The 21272-nt window shown below is 34.2% G+C and overlaps 1 protein-coding gene across 1 annotated transcript in view; it reads left to right on the plus strand.

Annotated features, from left to right (window-relative positions):
- The first annotated feature begins 9091 nt into the window (after positions 1 to 9091).
- Positions 9092 to 21272, plus strand: part of LOC145692692 (uncharacterized) — a 180533-nt gene continuing 168352 nt past the window's right edge. Inside the window, exon 1 of the mRNA XM_081768104.1 lies at positions 9092 to 9244. The gene's annotated coding sequence lies outside the window, so the exon portion shown is untranslated. The remainder of the gene's footprint in view (positions 9245 to 21272) is intronic.

The raw sequence follows: 21272 nt of genomic DNA on the forward strand, positions 1-21272 counted from the left end.
CCGAATACGTACGTATTTAAGACTGTGACCGTTTCTGATTTTGAAAACGCTCTTGTTTACACTGTAAGTCATTACTTGGCAGCATGTATGTCACATCGTCATTAAAAAATCATATATAATAGCTTTTTTAAAAAAAAAAGTAATAAGTAAAAACTTGTTCTAACTCTTATTGAAACATTTGGGTTGCGGGCGAAGCGAACAAGAAAATTTTTAACAAATCTATTTTCATTTTCAATACTTTCCTTTCTTCTTGCTCCTTCGGCACCCTCTTGCTATCAGCGCCCGGGGCAACCGCCCCGCTGGCCCCCCAACTTAGTTACGACTCTAATGAGAACTATTCTAAATATAAAGCAATCTATTCTACAGTTGCTAAATGGATAAGGGATAACACAAGCACTTATATATTTAAAAATTAGTTGTATTTAAGGTAAAGTATTTTTTTATCTTAAAAAGATATTTTAACTTCCAAAAACAACTTATTATGAGCAAATGTACTATCCAATGTAATGTAGCATGGTGCATTAATATCGTCACTGTTAGAACAAATGCTATGCTTCAAAGATTGTGAAAGAAAACAGGAGAGTGAATTAGTTGCCGCATTTCATATTAGTAAAGTACAACAATACAATTGATATTGTTTTCATTTGGTTATGTTATATCCCAGATTAAGTGTTAATTCGTTTTCTAAATATAAAATTTTAATTATTCTAGATATTCTTTGTAACTTTTATATAGCTTTTCAAGTCACACTTCGAAATTAAAACTTGGTTTGTTTGTACTTGGAGACGGTTGACTTTCCTTCTTTTTGTTGACCCTTTCATTAAGGACTAGATTCTACAAGAGCAGCAGATGTGCTGAGCATATATTACCCAATAGCAGTGCGCGAATTAGGTTGTGTATATTTGAAGGGGGATACAATAGTATCTAACAGGAGATAGTTGATTGCTTTGTGAGGGACCAATGTTTCAATTCGTTGCTTTTGGAAGAGATTAAAACAAAATAGAAGGAAATTCCGCCCCGGGATTCGCACCCTGTCCTAAGGGCATGAGTGGCACAAGCTGGATGGTAGGCCCTGGTTCCATGAGATATGTTACGCCACAGAGGGTAGATTTATTTATTCGAGAAATCTAACAAATTTAGTGAGAAAATTTATTAAATTGAATTACTACTTTCGCAAAATCATGGATTTAGCTTTTGTTTTTGTTTGTTTGTTTGTTTGTTTGTTTGTTTCTTTCTTTCTTTTTTTTTAATCTGTCTGATTTAACTTTGTTAAAACATTCTATGGGAATTTTCACATTCCGATACTATGAAAAGAAATAAAAAGCACTCCTACATTGAATATCACTTGCTAGTCCAAATGTTTTTATTGTTTTGTTCTTTCTTTTTATTCGTTTCCTTAAGAGCATAATGTTTATAGGACCTGCATTTAAAACATAGATCTGTCCTGTTCAAACAACTTGAGCAAACTGGAAAACGACCGCGTGCTGAAATAACAGGCAAAAGGAAGAGCGAAAACTGACCGCTTCTGTTTCTTCTTTTACGCGCCTATTTTTACGCTAGGTGTATGGGCCGACTTACGGACCGAAATTTACGACATCATTTTACGGACCGAAAATGCGCGCTGAAAATACGCTAGTGTATGTTGGCCTTTACACCAGCCATACACTGACGTATTTTTCAGTCGTAGCCATAAAATTTCATGCGCTAGTCTTGTTAGCAGCTGTCAATACGTTAGTGTATGGGACCTAGCGTACGTTTACGTACCGAATTTTTATACGCTTGAAAAGTCTGGCTGCTTTTAACTTCGAGCGTAAATACGGCGCGTAAAAACGGCTCAGATGAAAGGGTTTTCGAGCAGCAGGTGGTCTCTTGCCCTTTCCACGGCCTTCTCCCTGGTCTGGTCTTATTGTTTTCAGAAGAGAAAACCTGTTCTTGAGTTGTCCTCGCGAATCGTTGCTGAGGTTTGCTGGTAGACTCACCAGAAATTTTCATTCCAATCTAGTTTCAGTCTTTCTATACAATACATGATTTCGGCTAAATTAATATTTTCTATTGCACAAAACGAGACATTATTTCATAATTAAAATTCATAATTAATTTCCAGTACATAGAGGAAAAGGTATTTAAATCCAATACTTTCTAATTAGAATTCGCAAATGATGAGAGCTCCTCCCTGGCTATATGATCAGCGTAAGCTTCTCCGGCGCAGGACATCCTGTTCGATTCTCGACAAAAGCTCACGTAGTTTGGATCTCACTTCTCATATAGCCTCGCTGTCTGAGAGGTCGCTAAATTCAAACCCAATCCAATCGAACATGATGTCTTTCGACTACGAATTTAACATTAAATTTAATATTTGACAATTAGTCCCCCCCCCACACACAGAGAGAGGTCAAGATGGTTATAAAAATGAAGTCACACCTTTAGAGTTGCTCATATCTGATATTAAAAAAAGAAGTATAACATGACTTTTAATAGCATGTGACCAATTCCCGCCAAACTAAAAATGTCATGCTATTTAGAAAAGAGAGAGAAAGCAAGAGAAGGGAAAGAAGGTTAGGGCAACCAACAGTAGAGTACGCAGGAATTTATTTCGGGAGCGGTCCAAACTCAATTTGAGGGTATTTTATATTAAAATTTCTAAAATTGTCCCTAAAATTAGGCTAAATTTACACAAAAGTCGAAATTTTGGGGGGTCCGGACCCCCAGGACCCACCCCCTGCGTACGTCCCTGGCAACCAACATAAAATGTTACTTCCAGACTTTCTCTTTTCCAGTAACACTTCCAGTAACATAAAATGTTACTTCCAGACTTACGAATGTGTACTTTCTCGTTCACTTGGTTCTCTCCGGTCGAATATGAATAAAAATGTCCCCAGTAGCAAAGATAAATTACATTACACTCTTATGAAGAACACTCCTTCACTAAGCAATGTTCAAATTCAGCTTTCTGATATTTTGTTTTGTCCCACGCTACCCGTACAATATTTTTGAAAGAAATCACTACCAGCATAGAGGCTACAGGTACTTACTAGGTATATTTAAGAATAAAAAGTAATAATCCTGACCTTCAACAAGATACTGTATTATCTCGATATCTGCCTGATAAAACAGCAAAATATTGCGTTTGACTATCGAAATTCGGTGAAATTTTTTTGCTATTCCGACCACCTGCTGCTTGTTATTTTAAGTACCTTCTCAATTTTACAAGAACTTGTAACAAAATAGGTTCAGAAAGTCACTATTTTTTTCCCGTGATCTTAACATTACTCGTGAAAAAGAAAATGTGTGAAACCGCAATACATGGCCTAATGTTTCTTTCTTTGTGAATTATTTCAAACCTCAGGGTGTACATATATTTAAATTTAATAGACCTAATAATCCTATTTCACCATTAATACTGACATACTAAGTCTAAATAGCACAATCATTGTACTGCTCGCTTTAGTGTGCTTGCTTCTCAGCCTAAAAGTTCTAGTTCAATCCAGGGTACCAGCTATGTTGAATATTTTTCAACATTTTATTATATCTCGTCATGATGGGGACTGTACCAACACTTATTTGAAAAGCTTAAGTAGACTCAAAACAGAACATACCTAACACCAAAATTGAAATTACACCCATTTGCAGGAAACAGGATTACACTCATAATAGTTTATGTTAACTTGTAGTATGCCATTAAAGCATTTCTCAACTTTTGTGGTGTGGTTACTATCAATTCTTCCCAGATAAACGCTAACTTAAGGTCTATTACCACAAAATATTAAATAACAATGAATATCTGACACAAATAATTTCTTTCACGAACAACTCAATCATTTTACTGAGCTCCTCTGTGGCTAAACGGTTAGCGTGCGTGTCTTTGGTGTGGTGCGGATTCCATGTTAATCAGTAGGTCTCGTCTCATATAGCCTCGCTGCTGAAAGGGACGTTAAATTCAAAATCAACTCAACTTAATCGTTTTATTATGTTTATAAGTAGCATGTCCATCAGTGTCAGGAGAATTTATATAATAATTGACACAACTTCTTACTTAATAGTGTTATTTTAGTGTCAGTTTTACTACTAGAGCTTCGAAATTAATTGATATTTAATTGTTTTCAGTTTCGTATAACATACAAGTTTGTTTACATTTTTCTTTTTACTTTCTGCTTAATTCCTTATAACTACGCTTTCATACAGTGAAATATGTCTTATTCAATGAATACAAGAACTATGAGTATTAAAACATACAATTCGACGGATCTTTACACTGAGAAAAATGAAAATTTAAAATAAAACAAATCTGTTTATTTTCTGAACCAGTAAATGGAAACTCTTCCGACATAGATTGCTTCAAATCATTGGTTCATAAGTTGTGAAACAAATGTAATAATAATAATAATAATAATAATAATAATAATAATAATAATAATAATAATAATAATAATAATAATAATAATAATAATAATAATAATAATAATAATAATAATAATAAATTTAAACGAACGAATAGATTTGGTTCAAAGTGTCTTTAATGAGTTAACAGTTTAAACTTCATTTGAAAAAGAAATCTGAACTAAGATTGGGTAGCTCAGTTAATTTTAATAAGCAGTTGGATGTTTGTACCAACATGTAGTGAAATTTAAACAAACCAGTCGTTCAGAATAGTTTAACTTTGTTTGAAAATAACCTAATCTGAGTTGAATTGGAGAATAGAGTGTTGTGAATAGCTAATGTTTGGACCGAATTTGACTAAGTTCGAAATTAAATAAATTAAGGTCTATATTGTGGTAAAGTTTCGTGATATGCCAAATATCATAGCTACGCCAAATTCATGAAACAGCTATAATCATTTGTAACAACTCCACATTTTATTATTTGCAGTTTCTTATGTTCCCATATAACATACACGTGCAAACCTTTTTTCAAAGACAAATTTAATATTTAGTATACTAAATAACTATAATAATTTTAATCAAGCGTTAAATTTATCTTACTTTCCGTAATCAATTGTAGTTGCGCAAAAGCACAGATCTATTCGCTTGCAATGGAAAGTACCAGTGATGGCAATTGGGTATGAACACTAAAAAGGGGGACAAAACACTACTAATAGTAAGGGGCATGTAATTAGGTTATAGTGTAAAGCCAAAAAAGTGGGGGCAGCAATTACCTTCACGCCCCTAATCGCCGATGGACAGCACATTTGTTAATAATATTCCTAATTTAAGTGAATTTTAAGACTTCGTTGAGGAATAATTTTAATAGTATTTAATTAGATCTATACGCTTTTATTTGAATCACTTCACTTCAGATTTACAATTAGTTTCAGTATATTTTCATTAATTGTTAATCATCCAACGATGCGTTCAAACGTAGAATATACACTAATAGTCATTACATTGGCCAAAAACTTAAATTAATTTGTTTACAATTAACTAAATTATTTTAAAAAAAACACCAAATTTGTTATATTTAACTTGAACATGTGGTTTGGTCCAGTCATTTAAATCAATCATTTTTTAATTTAAAAGTTGGTTTACACCGATCAAAAGTGTCTGCTTACTGTGTCAAAAGCTTTTCAGTAGACCTTACATTGAAGCTGTAAATTTCTTATATCTTATACACTAACATGAGAGGCGGACATAGGGCGTATTGTGAAATTATATACTCAGAAAAAATGTATGTGGCGTACTTAAAAACGTAGGTTACATGTGTAAATCATGTAGTCTTAGGACTTAACGTACAGCAAATGTATAACTGAAAAAAGTACATTTTATACATACTTTCCGCATACATGTTTCGAATAAACGTACTTTCTGTACGAACGAAAGAACTGTATATAGGTGGTCAGGATCTCACATACCGATATACGCATGTAACATACAACTGGCGTATGTAACATACGTATACGTATGTGATACATGGAAGACTGTTAGATGTCATACATCTGCAACGGCATGATGTAACATCTAAGCGGGGAAAGTCTGTAGCATATGGATAACGTATACTTCGTGCAGGTTTCTGTAGTAAACATAATGATTCCGTATAACTGTACAATATACCGCTGTCCGGATAACAGACTTTTCTCAGTGTATTAATTAATAAGAATTTGCGTCCGGTGTAGGAGAATATTAAAATTTCGAAAAATTATATATATATATTACAATAATGAGGAATATCACAGTCGAATCGATAAGTGTTAGTAAACAATACAAATGTTTAGAAGGTGGATGAAAAACAGAGCCGTAGCTAGAGATTTCGGCGCCAGGGGCGAAGTAGAATTCGGCGCCCCTACACTCACCTTATCAAGCTTCCTTCCTTTATTTATTTATTTATTTACAAATAAGAGAAATAGCTGTTCTTGTTATGCTACGTTGAATTTTTATCATGCTGCTTGCACAGACTATTGCAACAACTGAAAGTGATCATTCTCTATTCTTTTACAAATAAAAGCTGTTTTCAAGAGGCTTATTTTGGACTTTTTGTTAAACTTACCAAATTGCCTTTGCTGTACACAAATCCACTTTGAGAAGAGTTATAAAAATTTACAACTTTTTACGTTTCATACTATATATAAGAAATGAACTTTTAATACGTTAGAAACTATGTGATTTTAAAATGTTCGAAATGGGTAACAGCATCAATTTCCAGTAATAATTGTAAACTTTTGTAATTTTATTCTGTATGTGACCACATAAAGAAGATTTTAATTTTGATCGTTTTACGGTCAAAAATATTTTGTGAAATGTAACGGAAACTCTGAAGAGACAGTATTTGCGAATTTCTTAATATTGATCGATGGAGGTAAAGAATATGTTTAATGTTCGTACTTGAAATCCAAAATGTAGTTTGGCTACTACATACACTATGTGATCAAAAGTATCCGGACACCCAAAAAACATACGTTTTTCATATTAGGTACATTGTGCTGCCACCTACTGCCAGGTACTCATTATCAGTGACCTCAGTAGTCATTAGACATCGTGAGAAAGGAGAATGGAGCGCTCCGTGGAACTCACGGACTTCGAACGTGGTCAGGTGATTGGGTGTCACTTGTGTCAGAAGTCTGTACGCGAAATTTCCACACTCCTAAACATCCCTAGGTCCACTGTGTCAGATGTGGTAGTGAAGTAGAAACGTGAAGGGACACGTACAGCACAAAAACGTACAGGCCGACCTCGTCTGTTGACTGACAGAGACCGACGACTGTTGAAGAGAGTCGTAAAGTGTAATAGACAGACATCTATCCAGATCATCAGACAGGAATTCCAAACTGCATCAGGATCCACTCCAAGTACTATGACAGTTAGGCGTGAGGTGAGAAAACTTGGATTTCATGGTCGAGTGGTTGCTCATAAGCCACACATCACGCTTGGTGTAAGGAGCGTAAACATTGGACGATTGAACAGTGGAAAAATGTTGTGTGGAATGACGAATCACGGTATACAATGTGGCCATCCGATGGCAGGGTGTGGGTATGGCGAATGCCCGGTAAACGTCATCTGTCAGCACGTGTAGTGCCAACAGTAGAATTCGGAGGTGATGATGTTATTGTGTGGTAGTGTTTTTCTTGGAGGGGGCTTGCACCCCTTGTTGTTTTGCGTGACACTCTTCACTCTGATGAGAACTATTCTAATTATAAAGCAATCTATTTTACAGTTGCTAAATGGATAAGGGATAACACAAGGACTTATATATTTAAAAATTAGTTGTATTAAAAAGATATTTTAACTTCCAAAAGCTTCTTATTATGAGCAAATGTACTATCCAATGTAATGTAGCATGGTGCATTAACATCGTCACTGTTAGAACAAATGCTATGCTTCAAAGATTGTGAAAGAAAACAGGAGAGTGAATTAATTGCCGCATTTCATATTAGTAAAGTACAACAATACAATTGATATTGTTTTCATTTGGTTATGTTATATCCCAGATTAAGTGTTAATTCGTTTTCTAAATATAAAATTTTAATTATTCTAGATATTCTTTGTAACTTTTAAATAGCTTCTCAAGTCACACTTCGAAATTAAAACTTGGTTTGTTTGTACTTGGAGACGGTTGACTTTCTTTCTTTTTGTTGACCCTTTCATTAAGGACTAGATTCTACAAGAGCAGCAGATGTGCTGAGCATATATCACCCAATAGCAGTGCGCGAATTAGGTTGTGTATATTTGAAGGGGGATAAAATAGTTCCTAACAGGAGATAGTTGATTGCTTTGTGAGGGACCAATGTTTCAATTTGTTGCTTTTGGAAGGGATTAAAACAAAATAGAAGGAAATTCCGCCCCGGGATTCGCACCCTGCCCTAAAGGCATGAGTGGCACAAGCTGGATGGTAGGCCCTGGTTCCATGAGATATGTTACGCCACAGAGGGTAGATTTATTTATTTATTTATTCGAGAAATCTAACAAATTTAGTGAGAAAATTTATTAAATTGAATTACTGCTTTCGCAAAATCGTGGATTTAGCTTTTGTTTTTCTTTCTTTCTTTCTTTCTTTCTTTCTTTTTAAAATCTGTCTGATTTAACTTTGTTAAAACATTCTATGGGAATTTTCACATTCCGATACTATGAAAAGAAATAAAAAGTACTCCTACATTGAATATCACTTGCTAGTCCAAATATTTCTATTGTTTTGTTCTTTCTTTTTATTCGTTTCCTTAATAGCATAATCTTTATAGGACCTGCATTTAAAACATAGATCTGTCCTGTTCAAACAACTTGAGCAAACTGGAAAACGACCGCGTGCTGAAACAACAGGCAAAAGGAAGAGCGAAAACTGACCGCTTCTTTTTCTTCTTCTTTTACGCGCCTATTTTTACGCTAGGTGTATGGGCCAACTTACGGACCGAAATTTACGACATCATTTTACGGACCGAAAATGCGCGCTGAAAATACGCTAGTGTATGTTGGCCTTTACAGAGCACAAGAGGTTACTTACGTCCATGCCTTTGCTTCGGCAACAAACAAACGGCATTCCCGCAAGTGAAAGGCTTTTGCAGAGCTTGCGCCACCAGCTGTTTACGCATAGTGAAAACATTTTTCTTCACTTGCAGTCTTAATAATTCTTCCTTGTTGTGTAGAAGGTGAAACCATTTTGCGGAATGGCGTTGCGCGTCGATAACTGTTTTTACCGTAGTGATTCTGAAATTAAAATAAGAAAAATCGTAGTTTAGTTTTTAGTTTACTTTCTTAAGAAGTTATTTTTTGGTGACTAGTGTTAAAATTGTGAAATTACAATCTGATTGGATCACCTGCAAGAGGTAGGTCTATCTTTTTTCAAATATATATATAGCCTATATATTATTTTTCAAAATCTAGACTCACCCTTCTAGTTTCAGTTCTAAACACCCTTGTCTTTATTTTCTTCTTTGTCGTTTTAGTAATACCAATTCAAAACCTTGCTAACTGAAGATGCAAGTTCTCTCAAGTGTAAGAAATCAATGTTAACTAACTGTGACGAAATTTATTATTCTGTTTTGCTGATTTCCGGGAATATATGGAATATTTGAGCTGTGGAAAATTAAATTTATTATTATTATTATTATTATTATTATTATTATTATTATTATTATTATTATTATTATTATTATTATTATTATTATTATTATTATTATTATTATTATTTGAATTCAGACCAGAACTGGGTTTAAAATGTAAGCCTATTTACCATTGGCGTGGCCAAACTTGGGAGTGTCTACATTCCAAGATAAAGAAATATAAAAAGACAAATAATCTACACAATCCTTATATAAACATATCAACTTGATATCTGCCTACAAGGCTGAAGAATTCAGATTATCTGTGATGATAATTTGGTCTGGTAAACTTGTAATGAAAAATAAAGTATATTGATAATTAGTGTTCTTTATCCAATGTTATGACATTCTATCTCGAAGAGATCTTGACATAATTCGATCGATTTTTTTTTCAATTTTATGTATGCAACTATGACAAGGAATTAATATACGGTATTTCATCCAATATATCTTATTTCTTCATTAATCGGAAAATATCTTATGTTCCATAAAATTTATCATTCACCTACTTTATCAATTAATACGTACTATTTTTACTTGGTACTTACAACTTTATACCAGTGGAGCGACATTTCAGATTTTGCTAGGAGGGGCAAGAATGTTCATCTACATAAGAGTTTCAAGTTATTTGTTAGTGTATTAGTATTTATTAAAAAACATGTGTTTCTCAAACTTAAGGGGTCAATTGCTCCCTCCTGCCCTCCCCAAATGACAACCCTGCTTTATACCCTCACTTCGAGATCCCCAATACACCATGTGTATTATCCGAGAAGGTTTCCGCATGGTAATATTACGATATGAACATATGAACAAATGAACTTTTAAATAATAACTCAGGAGGATAGAAACGTTTCCTTCATCCTATCCCTGATTTATTGGTGTAGTGGTCCCGCCTACCTACGGCTCTCAGATTTGAATACTCAGACAAAACTAGACCTACAACAAAACTTAAGTTGGTTTTAGTTTGTGTTTTAAGTAGAAATTAACTTAAATAAATACTTGATACGAATTTCCACATTTTCTTAAATAGTTATTAGCTAAAGCATTCCACTGAGCTCTTTAGTAATGTGCCTCAATATATGCTATACACAATGAAACTTTTGCTTTTCATTGTGTTTTGCCTTGAATAGCGTTTCAGTTACGTAAGTCCAGACTCAATTGCATATTTATGAATGCTTATCGTCTTTTTTTCATTACTTAAATCACTCCTGCTTGTTACATCGTGCGTTCTTGTAAATTCATATACATAGAACAGTTTTTGTTGGAACAATAACAACATGCAAATTTAGCTTATCCGTCACGCTAACATATCTCTTGATTTCGTTCTGTTCTTTTCTTTTTTTTTTAATCAAGTTTCGTAATAAAAGCAAAGTACTATATGAAAATTTGCGCTTCGTAGTGGTCCGTTAGGTATATAAATTAGAAGTTATTTTAAAGCGTAATATCTAGGGGAACGAAGATAATGAAATGTCATCTTTTTTCTGGTATTGCGGATACAATGCCCATAAAATCCTCATAATATTACACTTCTTTTTGAAACAAAAAATTGAATTTTAAAGTGCATTTTAAAAATGTTTTACCAATTTTCAGCGTTTCACTGTTTCATTTTTTCGAATTTTAGGACTTTTTTTTTTGTCATTTTTCCTGTTTCGGTAGGATTTTTCGTAATTTTTCGTATGTTTGGGTAATTTGTTATTATTATTTGTGATTCTTTTGATTTTGGTTAATATTATCGAGCCTTTGCACCGAGGTAAACATATTTTCACATAAGATGACAATTTACAATTAAACGAAAGGGGATCTGAACCACAGACTTTAGTCTTTGTTTCTATGTTGTCAAGACAATCAGGGGCGGATCCAGGACGGACTTCTGGGAGGGACGGTGGGTTGTAATACTGCTACTTAGAGCTACTTTTAAGAGCGCCAAACTCTGGGATGGGTGATATTTATATATAAAATAAGAAAGTTTCCTCTTCTGGGGGAGCGATTGCCCCGATCACCCTCCCCTCTGGATTCGCCCCTGAAGACAATGGTGGTGTACTGTAACCATATGTAAAAAGCTTACTGCAGAAAGCAAACATGTCCAACATTTACACATTTCTTTTTTTGTGACGATAATAGTTTGTAATAGGTCAATGGATCGTTCAGCACCGAATGATACTTGTCCGCTCAATAACAATGTGCATCGCGATGCCTTCAATTTTCCGTTTACCTCAGGAAGGAAACTTGTCCCGGACGAGTTCCTTATCTGCGGTAAATGAGACTTGGTAGTTTCCCCGTTAGAAGTCACTCCTTCATGCTCAATGATAGGGATTTCTGGATAATACGGAAGAAGCTGAGGAAGGAAGAAAGATACTACACAATGGATGACGTTGTTGAGCTGATAAATCTTTCTCGACCATCTCAAACAAGTTTTCCATTGTTCAAATGAAAGCGACTGATTTCATTGACTACAGTTCCTGGTTGCCTGAATTTTAGAGATGACTCTTATGACGTGTCTGAGAGATGACTCTTATGGCAAAAATGTCCCCAAACATCTAACAACGACTTTCAGCATTTCAAAATACCATGAGATGTACTTCTCACCTCCAACTCCACATAGTGTTCAGTGTAACTTGAATATTGATGGCTTGATAGTGGATCCTTTTAGGCTGAAGAACTCTTCTAAACACTTTGACCTGCCTTCCAGACAAACCTACAACTCTGTCCTGTCCATAAACAAGAAAACGGAAGACATAAAAAAAAAGTCTCAGAAAAGATGCTATTTTGGAATTCAATAGCATCCTGGCCCATCATAACGAAAACACGTTCTGATGACAAAGGTGACTGATTAATTTGTAGTTCCACAACTTACATATTATTCAGAAATGTTTAACAGTTAAGGTTTCTTAAAATAGAGGATGTTTATCAATTTCATTGTCGTTTTCCTTTAATCAAGTCAATCCACAATTCGTTTGAACAATTCATTTATTGCAGAAAGGAAACATGTCCAAAACACAAAATAGTGCCCCCTCCATCCCCTTACGTCATACTCAAATTTTGCATGTGCATTTTAACCACGCATACTTCTATCATTAAAGGAAAAATACATATTCTTATGGAAATATCGTATAGATAGTTTTCTTTTTTTTTTTTTTTTTTTCCTTTCTTTGTGCCTCTCCTGCAACATTACGAAAGGTGGACATGTTTGCTTTCTGCAGCGGTTCATGTATCTAAGCGGAAAAATTTGAAGTTTTCATTTTCATTAAACATTTCCAAAATTAATTTGTGTGTATGTAATATTTTAAAAATCATTTCTGACGTTTTTGTTATTTGTTTTTCGACGGTCTGTATTTTGGCACAAAGAGTTTCCCTTCCCCGATTGTGTCCCTGATTTTCACTTTCCGATTTTTCATATGCAATTTGTTAGTTGTAAACAATAATTACACGGTTTACGTGGAGGCATTATTTCTTTAACTTTGCAGCTCAAGGACACACCATGCTACATAATAGACCGAGATACGGGAAATAAATACATTTTACGCTGAATAATTTGCTGTATTTATCTAAGTTATTAAAATGTTTAAATTTATATTTTATTTGCTTATTTTCATTTTAAAACTTACGTACTGTGTTTCAACTGAAGAAGCTCTCTTATTTTTCTGATATCGCTGACACGATCCCCGTCATTTGGTATGTTTGTTGTTTAAAGTTACAGTTACATATTTAATGGTCATTTTCATAATTTTTAGGTCATTTTTTCATATTTTAAGGGCATTTTATAGGTCATCTATATATTTTTAGATCATGTTTAGACCAAGTTTTAACTTCTGCTCCCTCGCAATAGCCTAGACATTTTATTTCATACCGTAGCCAGCACATACATGGGTCCTGTCGGTCAGTTTCTTCCCACTTCGAATTGTGACAAACAATAGTTCAAAAGACTTGCAACGTCATTTCGTATCGGTTTTCGCAAAACTTCTTACTGCGTGTTCTTTGATGTAGCGAAGTAATTGGAATTCAATCTAAGGAGATTAGTTAAAATATTTTATATTATTTCTTATTTGCATGCTATGAAAAATAACTGTAGTATTACTATGTATTATCTGCGTGTGCAAGATAATGGTGTTAATCTTTATTAATGTAGCGGACATATGAATAATTTTCGTGTGCTCCAACGAGTTCATGGGCCTGGCACGCTTGCAATATTGTCGTACATTCATTTACGTTATCTTTTAGTTTCAAATTACTAACAAACTAAATATCTTTTGATTCTCACTTTAAAAATATTTAATTTCAATTCTGTTGCCATTATTTCTGAAGAATTACTGAAAATAGTCACAGCATTTCACACATTACTTTTTTTTTTTTTTTTTTTTGCGTATTGTCAGCTAGCTTGTAGATTTGATACGTGACTAGTGACAAAACTATCCTGTTCACAAGATCTTGTAAAACTTTTGAGAAACAGAAATTACAAGAACTTGTGGTACTCAGACTCGTAGATTGTAGCTTGTGAAGTATTGGACTAGTAGAATTCAGAAATAGGCCCCTAGTTTTCTTTTTGTAAAACAATCGTTATTGGTCGAAAATGAGTCTAACCTAAGTCAATCTTATCCATTACATCCTCTTGTTAAGAAACATATGTATTAGATGCTGCACTTTTTCAATTGCGTCGCTGTCGTACTTAAACACCGAATGTCAGTTTCTTTGTTCTCATTGCTTCTGAATTCATACTTAAAGACTCTTCCAAGTTTTAACACTGCCATAGAACAGGTACTTATCCTTTAGCTACCTTTTACTTAACCATAAATCTGCTTCATAGTTTTACCCTGTGGATGTAAGAAACTGATCGCTCTTCGAGTTTCACTGGAATTCATCATTTTGAATGTTGTCTCTCTTAATGTAAAAGGTCTGTGTCAAAAACGCTGTACGATTTAGCTCCCTACAAATGTAAATATTACATTCGAAGTTTCAACTATCCAGCTCAATCACGTCCCCCTTTAGGCCAGATAATGTAATATCTTAAGGTTATTCATTACGTCCAAATAGTTTGTGTCTAAAACGGTAGATGGCGCCACCGTCACCAATGTTAACATATGCAACTAATAAAATTAAAACAATCAAATATAAAATGAACAATTCAAAAATTAAGCAAAAACGGATATAATCTGGTTAATGGACGTTACAAAATCTAGGGAATGGTACGTGTCGATTTCACTTATTGTTATTAGTTTCATTGTTAGAGGCAACCATTGTTAAGTAAACAATCAACTTTATCTGCCGTACTTTTCACCAGAAACTGACCAAACTTTACACACCCATTTAAGATTGAAATATCTAGGGAATGGTACGTGTCGATTTCACATATTGTTGTTAGTTTCATTGTTGAAGACCACCATTGTTAAATAAACAATCAACTTTATGTGCCACACTTTCTAAAACAAACTGACCAAACTTGGCACACCCATCCGATTAGCACAGATACATCTAGCGAATAGTACCTGTCGAATGTTCGACAGGTTTCATTGTTCGAGGAAACCATTGTTAAACAAACAATTGCTGGATTTTTCCATTGTTAAATAATCAATTAACTTTATCTGCCATACTTTATACTACAAACTAACCAAACTTGGCATACTCATTTACAATTGAGACATCTATGGAACCGTACGTGTCTATTTCACTTATTGTTGTTAGTTTCATTGTTAGAGAACATCATTGTTAAATAAAGAATCAACTTTATCTGCCACACTTTCTACCAGAAACTGACAAAACCTTGCACACTCATTTAAGATTGAAATATCTAGAGAAAGATATGTGTCGGTTTCTCATATTGTTGTTAGTTTCATTATTCAAGACCATCATTGTTAAATACACAAGCGTTGGATTTCTACATTGTTAAATAAACGATCATCTTCATCTGCCATACTTTCTAACACAAACTGACCAAACTTGGCGCACCCATCGGATTACCACAGAGATATATACTGAATGGTACCAATCAATTTCTCATATTGTTGTTAGCTTCATTCTTCGAGGCCGCCATTGTTAAACAATCGTTGGATTTCTCCATTATTAAATAAACAATCAACTTTATCTGCCATACTTTCTACCACAAACTGACCAAACTTGCACAATCATTTACGATTGAGATGTCGATGGAACGATACGTGCCGATTTCACTTATTGTTGTTACTTTCATTCTTAGAGGCCACCATTTTTACAAAACAATCAACTTTATCTGCCACACTTTCTACCAGAAACTGACCAAACTTTGCACACGCATTTAAGATTGAAGTATCTAGGGAATGGTACGTGTCGATTTCACATATTGTTGTTCTTTCATTATTAGATGCCACCATTGTTAAATAAACAATCAAGTTTTTCTGCCACACTTTCTACCACAAACTAACCAAAATTTGCAGAATCATTTAAGATTAAGATATCTATGGAATGGTATGGGTCGATTTCACATATTGTTGTTTGTTTCATTGTTAGAGGCCACCATTGTTAAACAAACAATCAACATTAATGGCCATACGTTCTACCAGAAACTGACCAAACTTTGCACACCCATTTAAAGTTGAAATATCTACGGAATGCTAAGTGTCGATTTCACATATTGTTGTTAGTTTCATTGTTGTAAGACACTATTGTTAAATACAAATCGTTGGATTTCTTTATTATTAAACAACAATCAACTTTATCTGCCATATTTTCTACCACAAACTAACCAAACTTGCACAATCATTTACGATTGAGATGTTGATGGAACGGTACGTGCCGATTTCACTTATTGTTGTTACTTTCATTCTTAGAGGCCACCATTTTTAAAAAAACAATCAACTTTGTCTGCCACACGTTCTACCAGAAACTATCCAAACTTTGCACACGCATTTAAGATTGAAATATTTAGGGAATGGTACGTGTCGATTTCACATATTGTTCTTTCATTGTTAGATGCCACCATTGTTAAATAAACAATCAAGTTTTTCTGCCACACTTTCTTCCACAAACTAACCAAACTTGCACAATCATTTACGATTGAGATATCTATGGAATGGTATGGGTCGATTTCACATATTGTTGTTAGTTTCATTGTTAGAGGACACAATTTTAAGTAAAGAATCAACTTTTTCTGCCGTACTTTTTACCACAAACTGACCAAACTTTATACATCCATTTAAGATTAAGATATCTAAAGAATAGTACGTGTCGATTCCACATATTCTTGTTAGTTTCATTACTGAAGGCCTACATTGTTAAGTAAACAGTCAACTTTATCTAACACACTTTCTAACACAAACTGATAAAATTTGGCACACCCATCGGATTACCACAGAGATATCTACTGAATGGTACCAATCGATTTCACATGTTGTTAGTTTCACTGTTCGAGGCCACCATTTTAAAACAATCGTTGAATTTCTCCATTATTAAATAAACTATCAACTTTATCTGCCATACTTTATACTACAAACTAACCAAACGTGGCATACTTATTTACGATTGAGATATCTATGGAATGGTACGTGTCGATTTCATTTATTGTTGTTAGTTTTATTGTTAGAGACCGCCATTTTTAAATAAACAATTAACTATATCTGCCATACTTTCTACCAGAAACTGACCAAATTTTGCATACCCCTTGAAAGTTGAAATATCTACGGAATGCTATGTGTCGATTTCACATGTTGTTGTTAGGTTCATGATTGATGGCCACCATTTTTAAATACAGAATCGTTCGATTTCTCCAGTGTTAAGTATACAGTCAACTTTTGTCTGCCATATTTTCTACCAGAAACAACCAAACGTGGCACACTCATTTACGATTGAGATATCAATGGAATGGTTCGTGCCGATTTCACATATTGTTGTTAGTTTCATTGTTGAAGGCCACCGTTGTTAAGTAAACAATCAACTTTATCTTTCGTACTTTCTACGAGAAAATGAAGAAACTTTGCACACCCATTTAAGATTGCAGTATCTAGGGAATGGTACGTGTGAATTCCACATATTGTTGTTAGTTTCATTGTTGAAGGCCACTATTCTTAAATAAACAATCAACTTTATCTGCCATACTTTCTAAAACAAACTGACCAAATTTGGCACACCCATCGGATTTGCACAGAGATATCTACTAGTCGATTTCACATATTGTTTTTAGTTTCATTGTTCGAGGCCACCAATATTAAATAAACAATCGTTGGATTTCCCCATGGTTAAATAAACAATCAACTTTATCTGCCACACTTTCAACCACAAACTAACCAAACTTGGCACACTCATTTAGGATTGAGATATCTATGGAATGGTACGTGTCGATTTTACTTATTGTTGTTAGTTTCATTGTTAGAGGCCAGGTTTGTTTGAACAATCAACTATATGTGCCATACTTTCTACCAGAAATTGGCCAAACCTTGCACACACATTTAAGATTGAAATATCTAGGGAAACATATGTGTCGATTTCTCATATTGTTGTTAGTTTCATTGTAAATATCACCATTGTTAAATTAACATTCGTTGGATTTCTCCATTGTTAAATAAACGATCAACTTTATCTGCCATACTTTCTACCACAAACTAAGCAAACTTTGCACACTCATGAACGATTGAGATATCTGTGGAATGGTATGTGTCGATTTCACATATTGTTGTTCTTTCATTGTTGAAGGCCACCATTGTTAAATAAACAATCGTTGAATTTCTAAATTGTTACCTAAACAATCAACTTTATCTTACACTCTTTCTACCACAACTAACAAAATTTGGCGCACTCATTTACAATTGAGACATCTATGGAACAGTATGTGTCGATTTCACTTATTGTTGTTAATTTCATTGTTAGAGGCCACCATTATTAAATAAAGAATCAACTTTATATGCCATACTTTCTAGCAGAAACTGACCAAACCTTACACACTCATTTAAGATTGAAATATCTAGGGAAAGATATGTGTCGATTTCTCATATTGTTGTTAGCTTCATTGTTGAAGACCACCATTGTTAAATACACAATCCTTGGATTTCTACATTGTGAAATAAACGATCAACTTTATCTGCCATACTTTCTACCACAGACTAACCAAACTTTGCACACCCATTTAAGATTGAAATATGTAGGAAATAGTACGTTTTGATTTCACATATTGTTCTTAGTTTCATTGTTGGAGGCCACCATTGTTAAATAAAGAATCAACTTTATTTGCTATATTTTGTACCAAAAACTGACCAAACTTGGCACACCAATCGGATTACCACTGAGATATCTAGGGAATGGTACTTGTCGATTTCACATATTATTGTTAGTTTTATCGTTTAAGGCCACAATTGTTTAATAAATAATTGTTGGATTTCTCCATTGTTAAATAAACAATCAACTTTATCTGCCATACTTTTTACCACAGATTAACCAAGCTTAGCACACTCCTTTACGATTTAGATATCTATGAAATGGTACTTGTCGATTTCACTTGTTGTTGTTAGTTGCATTGTTAGAGGCCACCATTGTTAAATAAACAATAAACTTTATCTGTCATACTTTCTACCAGAAACTGACCAAACTTTGCGTACCTATGTAAGATTGAAATATCTATCCTATGGTTCATGTCGATTTCACATATTGTTTTAATTACGTTGTTGGAGACTACCATTGTTAAATAAACGATTCACTTTATTTTCCATACTTTTTACCACAAGCTGACCAAACTTGTCATATTTACAATTCAGATATATAGAGTGGTACATGTCGATTTCTCATATTGTTGTTAGTTTCATTGTTGGAGGCCTCCATTTTTAAATAAACAGTAAACTATTTTCCATACTTGCTACCAGAAACTAAGCAAACTTTGCTTACCTATTTACGATTGAAATATCTGTGGAATGATACATGTCGATTATCAAGGGCTAACAAGCTCTAGCCAAATTGTGTGTAATACATCAGTATGCGTTGGGATCAAACGATAATTATTCGTGATCAAACGAGCTGGACAAATTCCGATTGAATTTGTTTTCATGGTGGCTGTGGTGGAGGGGCTAACAGGTCATCGGTAAATGTTATTGTTCGGAAAATGGAATAGTATATATATATATATATATATATATATATATATATATATATATATATATATATATATATATATATATATATATATATATATATCATTCAGAACTTTGTTGCGCCAGAACTTGTTTATAGCCAGTGTGAACTAGTTGTGTGCCTCCAGATTTTTTTTGTCTCAGGTGGAGCGGGATGGCCCCCTACAGCGTTCCTAGAATTACACTCTAAAAGCCCACAGTGTTCCTAGAATTGCACTCTAAAAGCCCCTCCCATACAACTGACCTGTGCTTCCCAGCAGACACCTCACATTTGAACTCTGTTGAGATTCTATGTAAGTTTGTCGGCTGTACGTACAAATTCAGAGAATAAACATGTATTAGGGAATGATAAGTTCTCGAAATAAATTTGCAAGCTGAATATTTTTTCGCGACATACGTGAAGAGTAATTATATACCCTTGAAGAGTACCCTGGAGAGTAAGAAAGCTCTAAGCAAAATAATCATTGAATAAATAGCAATGTAATCACAGTAATGTGTATATATGGCATGTTGTATTTCTACCAGATTGTCAGAGCACTAATTATCTCATTTTTTGATGTGAGCGATCTCGCTATCGAATTTCCAGAAGAACATTAAAAAAAAAGTTGTATTTAGGTCTATTCCATTTTAAACAAACGAAATACGTTGCGTAAAAGAATTTTCCATGTTAAAATATTTGATGGGTAGAGTAGTTTGTGTGGGATTTGATTGTTATTGCATGTATCTATTGCATGCTGAATGGGTAGCTGGGAAAGCAGCCAGGATATTCATTCTGACGGTTGCAAGCCCATGAAAATACAGAGCAACAGTTACTCCAAGGGAGTAGATAATAGATAAAAATTCTTAAAACAACCGTGGGGGAGAGAGCCGAAAATTTGGGCCAGAATCACCTGTATACAGCTCTCATTGTTGAGACACTAAAATTTTTCAATTACTCGTATACGGAAGATAAACATTACGAAACTATTTTTATTTATTTATTTATTTACTTATTCCTCGGGGGGTAGTCTATCTCAGAAAATTACGATTAGCATAATTCTATGTTTCAGGAGTGCGCTTCGAACCCACCCCCCAGAGGCGTTTTTTTGGGCGGGCGAACTATACCTTGTCCGCAGGTCCACACATTAATTAAAGTATATGTAACACACATGTACGTGTGTGTGTGTGTGTGTGTGTGTGTGTGTGTGTGTGTGTGTGTGTATGTATATATATATGTGTGTATATATGTATGCTAAATGTAAAATATTTTTGAACCAATGTTTCCAATCCAAATAATAGAGCCCCACGGCTCCAACTCGCCAAGGGCTCCATAAGAACAAATTCCGCCTGTGTCACCTTCTACACATCAGTGACTATGCCCATAGTATATTCTATGATAACAATTGACTGAATGTGCTTTTCAAGTTTCACTTTCTTGGAAAGAGAATGCGTAAGACTCTCTTAGTGTTCCAACGAGACGGGACTCGACTCTTTGAAGCGAGACACGATACAATACGAAACTTTTTGTGAAATGTCTCGTCTCGTGTCTCGAAAAATACAAACACAGTTTCTGAATTTGCTTAAAAATTTATTAACCCGGAATAAATTATTTGCCTTCGAAATGTATACCATCTTTTATTATTTCAAATGATCCAAATGATTCAATGTTTCAAATCCTACAAAGAACAGGGAAT

This window comes from Thermobia domestica, chromosome 1, assembly GCF_964235325.1.
Source record: "Thermobia domestica chromosome 1, izTheDome1.hap1.1, whole genome shotgun sequence".
Lineage (NCBI taxonomy): Eukaryota > Metazoa > Arthropoda > Insecta > Zygentoma > Lepismatidae > Thermobia > Thermobia domestica.